Raw genomic sequence first — 5,752 nt, forward strand, 5'->3', positions numbered from 1 at the left:
CCAGGTTTGGTACGCAGGACTACCTTATCCGTATGAAAAATCAGATAAGGAGAATCACATTATAAGGCAGTTAGCTCAGAGACTCTACGAGCCGAGGAAATAGCTACCAAAAAAAAAAAAAAGAACTTTCCAAGATAAAAGTTTGATATCTATGGAATGAAGAGGTTCAAACGGAACTCCTTAAACCTTAAGAACCAAATTTAAGCTCCATGGTGGAGCAACAGGTTTAAACACAGGCTTGATTCTAACTAAAGCCTGACAAAATGCCTGAACGTCTGGAAAATCTGCCAGACGCTTGTGCAAAAGAATAGACAGAGCAGAAATCTGTCCCTTTAAGGAACTAGCTGACAATCCTTTTTCCAAACCTTCTTGGGGAAAAGATAATATCCTGGGAATCCTGACCTTACTCCATGAGTAACCCTTGGATTCACACCAATAAAGATATTTACTCCATATCTTATGTTAATTTTCCTGGTGACAGGCTTTTGTGCCTGTATTAAGGTATCAATAACTGATTCGGAGAAGCCACGCTTTGTTAAAATCAAGCGTTCAATCTCCAGGCAGTCAGCCTCAGAGAAATTAGATTTGGATGGTTGAAAGGACCCTGAAGTAGAAGGTCCTGTCAGAGGCAGAGACCATGGTGGAAAGGATGACATGTCCACTAGATCTGCATACCAGGTCCTGCGTGGCCACGCAGGTGATATCAGAATCACAGATGCTCTCTCCTGCTTGATCTTGGCAATCAGTCGAGGGAGCAGAGGAAACGGTGGAAACACATAAGCCAGGTTGAAAGACCAGGGCGCTGCTAGAGCATCTATCAGTGTCGCCTTGGGATCCCTGGACCTGGATCCGTAACATGGAAGCTTGGCGTTCTGGCGAGACGCCATGAGATCCAGTTCTGGTTTGCCCCAACGATGAATCAGTTGTGCAAAAACCTCTGGATGGAGTTCCCACTCTCCCGGATGAAAAGTCTGACGACTTAGAAAATCCGCCTCCCAGTTCTCTACATGGGATATGGATAGCTGATAGGTGGCAAGAGTGAATCTCTGCCCAGCGAATTATTTTTGAAACTTCTAACATCGCTAGGGAACTTCTTGTTCCCCCTTGATGGTTGATGTAAACTACAGTCGTGATGTTTTCCGACTGAAATCTGATGTACCTCAGAGTTGCTAACTGAGGCCAAGCCTGAAGAGTATTGAATATCGCTCTTAGTTCCAGAATATTTATTGGAAGGAGAGACTCCTCCTGAGTCCACGATCCCTGAGCCTTCAGGGAATTCCAGACTGCACCCCAACCTAGAAGGCTGGCATCTGTTACAATTGTCCAATCTGGCCTGCGAAAGGTCATACCTTTGGATAGATGGACCCGAGATAGCCACCAGAGAAGAGAATCCCTGGTCTCTTGGTCCAGATTCAGTTTAGGGGACAAATCTGTGTAATCCCCGCTCCACTGACTGAGCATGCATAGTTGCAGCAGTCTGAGATGTAAGCGTGCAAACGGCACTATGTCCATTGCCGCTACCATTAAGCCGATTACTTCCATACACTGAGCCACCGAAGGGCGCGGAATGGAATGAAGAACCCGGCAGGAATTTAGAAGCTATGATAACCTGGACTCAGTCAGGTAAACTTTCATTTCTACAGAATCTATCAGAGTCCCTAGAAAGGAAACTCTTGTGAGTGGGGATAGAGAACACTTTACCTCGTTCACTTTCCACCCACGCGACCTCAGAAATGCCAGTACTACGTCCGTATGAGACATGGCAAGTTGAAAGTTTGACGCCTGTATCAGGATGTCGTCTAAGGGCTACTGCTATGCCCCGCGGCCTTAGGACCGCCAGAAGCGACCCTAGAACCTTTGTAAAGATTCTTGGGGCTGTAGCTAATCCAAAGGGAAGAGCTACAAACTGGTAATGCCTGTCTAGAAAGGCAAACCTGAGAAACCGATGATCTTTGTGTATCGGAATGTGAAGATAAGCATCTTTAGATCCACTGTAGTCATATATTAACCCTCCTGGATCATTAGTAGGATGGTACGAATAGTTTCCATCTTGGATGGGAATTTGTTTAAGATCTTTAGATCCAAAATTGGTCTGAAGGTTTCCTCTTTTTTGGGAACCACAAACAGTAAAAACCCTGTCCCTCCTTTGGAACTGGATGGATCACTCCCATAACTAGGAGGTCTCGTACACATTGTAAGAATACCTCTTTATCTGGTTTGCAGATAATTGTGAAAGGTGAAATCTCCCTTTTGGGGCGGAAGCTTTGAAGTCCAGGAGATATCCCTTGGATATAATTTCCAATGCCCAGGGATCCTGAACATCTCTTGCCCACGCCTGGGCGAAGAGTGAAAGTCTGTCCCCTACTAGATCCGTTACCTGATAGGGGGCCGTTACTTCATGCTGTCTTAGAGGCAGCAGCAGGCTTTTTGGCCTGCTTACCTTTTTTCCAGGTCTGGATTGGTCTCCAGACCGTCTTGGATTAGGCAAAAGTTCCCTCTTGTTTAGCATTAGAGGAAGTTGATGCCGCACCTGCCTTGAAGTTTCGAAAAGCACGAAAATTAGACTGTTTGGCCCTAGATTTGGACCTGTCCTGAGGAAGGGCATGACCTTTTCCTCCAGTGATATCAGCAATAATCTCCTTCAAACCAGGCCCGAATATGGTCTGCCCCTTGAAGTGAATGTTAAGTAGCTTAGATTTTGAAGTCACGTCAGCTGACCATGATCTAAGCCATAGCGCTCTGCGCGCCTGTATAGCAAAACCAGAATTCTTACCCGTTAGTTTAGTCAAATAAACAATGGCATCAGAATAAAAGAATTGGCTAGCTTAAGTGCTCTAAGTTTGCCAAGTATGTCATCCAATGGAGTCTACCTGTAAAGCCTCTTCCAGAGACTCAAACCAGAACGCCGCAGCAGCAGTGACAGGGGCAATGCATGCAAGGGGCTGTAGGATAAAACCTTGTTTAATAAATATTTTCTTAAGGTAACCTCTAATTTTTTATCCATTGGAACTAAAAAAAAAAAAAAACACACAACTGTCCTCAACAGGGATAGTAGTACGCTTTACTATAGTAGAAACTGCTCCCTCCACCTTAGGGACTGTCTGCCATAAGTCCCGTGTGGTGGCGTCTATTGGAAACATTTTTCTAAAAATAGGAGGGGAAGAGAACGGCACACCTGGTCTATCCCATTCCTTAATAATTTCTGTAAACCTTTTAGGTATTTGGAAAAACATCAGTACACACCGGCACTGCATAGTATTTATCCAGTCTACACAATTTCTCTGGCACTGCAATGGTATCACAGTCATTCAGAGCAGCTAAAACCTCCCTAAGCAACACGCGGAGGTGTTCAAGCTTAAATTTAAATGCAGAAATATTAGAATCAGGTATCTTTCCTGAGTCATTAACATCACCCACTGACTGAAGCTCTTTCCTCAGCTTCTGCATATTGTGAGGCAGTATCAGACATGGTTCTTAAAGCGTCAGTATGCTCTGCATTTTGTCTCACCCCAGAGCTATCTCGCTTACCTCTAAGTTCAGGTAGTCTGGCTAATACCGCTGACAGTGTATTATCCATGACTACCGCCACGTCTTGTAAAGTAAACGCTATGGGCGCCCTAGATGTACTTGGCGCCATTTGAGCGTGAGTCCCTTAAGCGGGAGTCAAAGGGTCTGACACGTGGGGAAAGTTAGACGGCATAACTTCCCCTCGTCAGATTCCTCTGGTGATAAATTTTTTAAAGACAGAAAATTATCTTTATTGCATAAAATGAAATCAGTACATTTGGTGCACATTCTAAGAGGGGGTTCCACCATGGCTTTTAAACATAATAAACAAGGAGTTTCTTCTATGTCAGACATGTTTATACAGACTATCAAGCTTGGAAAAGACTTTAAATCAAGTTAACAAGCAAATATAAAAAACTGTACTGTGCCTTTAAGAGAAACAAATTGTCAGAATTTGAAAAACAGTGAAAAAAATGCAGTAAATCAAACGAAATTTTTACAGTGTGTATAATTGGCTAACAGAGCATTGCACCCACTTGCAAATGGATGATTAACCCCTTAGTTCAAAAAACGGATCAAAAAAAGATACATTTTTTTTAACAGTCACAACCAACTGCCACAGCAAGCTGTGGCCCTACCTTCCCCAATAAACGACTTTGGAAAGCCTTTGGGCCCTTTAGAAATGTCCTATAGCATTCAGAGGGCCTTTGAGGGAAGCTGGATGTCAGTTTGTAATTTTAAGTGCACCAACTAACTTTTTATACTACAACAGTGGAAAGCCTCAGGTTTCTAGTCAAAATTTAAGCCAGCCATGTGGAAAAAACTACGCCCCAATAAAGTTTTATCATCAAAGCATATATAAAAACGATTAAACATGCCAGCAAAAGTTTTATATTGTAAATATCATAAGGGTATTACCCCTGGGAGTAAGCATGATACCAGTTGTTATTAAATCACTGTATTCAGGCTTAACTTACATTAATCCGGTATCAGCAGCATTTTCTAGTGTTTTCCATCTCTAGAAAAATTATAACTGCACATACCTGATAGCAGAATAAACTGCACGCCATTCTCTCGCTGAAGTTACCTCATCTGTGTAATCCCCTCAGACATATGTGAGAACAGCAATGGATCTTAGTTACAACCTGCTAAGATCATAGAAACCTCAGGCTGATTCTTCTATTTACTGCCTGAGATAAAATAGCACAACTCCGGTACTATTTAAAAATAAACTTTTGATTGAAGAAAATAAACTAGCTATATTTAACCACTCTCTCCAACGTCCTTGCTTGTTGAGAGTTGCAAGAGAATGACTGGGTATGACAGTTAGGGGAGGAGCTATATTACAGCTCTGCTGTGGGTGTCCTCTTGCAACTTCCTGTTGGGAATGAGAATATACCACAAGTAATGGATGATCCGTGGACTGGATACACCTTACAAGAGAAAAAAAAAAAAAAAAAGGACATGAATGGGCAAGGAGTTACATTAGCTCCTTGGTTAATGTACAGTGTCTGACCATTCATTTGTCTAATGTTGATTTAGTGATAGTCTTGGCCAATCAAGCCTTAAAGGGATAGTCTAGTGAAAAATAAACTTAAAGTAAATTAGAAAGTTGCATGTTCTCTGAATAATGAAAGTTTAATTTTGACTATACTATCCCTTTAAAAAGGACCAGTAAGTTTGCATAATCAAATAGACAATGCAATAGCAATTAGTCTGAACCTCAAATGAATAGTATTTTTTGCTTACAAATTTCAAAGCTATGTATTTCCACTCCCCCTGTATTATGTGACAGCCAATAGCCAATCACAAATGCATACATTCTGCAAATTCTTGCACATGCTCAGTAGGAGTGATGACAGTGTGACTGCACATTTTGTTAATGGAAGCAAGTTGTAAAGTTTAAAATTGCACGCTCTGAATCATTAAAGTATAATTTTTACTTGTGTCCCTTTAACCTAGCAAACATAAGTTGCACCAAAAAAAAGATAGAATTTCACAAAATGTCTTTTTGCCCTTGCTCATGTCTTTCTTGTCATTTAGATAATGTGGGGTCAGAACACATCCCCCCCCCCCCCCCCCCGTGGATGGGATACCAGATTCCTTACCTCCACTAAAGTCATTGTAAGTTGAGGACTGCTGGTTTATCAATACTCCAGCAAAAGCTTTCAACCTACATGGCCATCAGAACCCCCCCCCCCCCCCCCCTACAAAAAACAAAACAAAAACACCATGAACACTCGTC

This window comes from Bombina bombina, chromosome 1, assembly GCF_027579735.1.
Source record: "Bombina bombina isolate aBomBom1 chromosome 1, aBomBom1.pri, whole genome shotgun sequence".
NCBI lineage: Eukaryota > Metazoa > Chordata > Amphibia > Anura > Bombinatoridae > Bombina > Bombina bombina.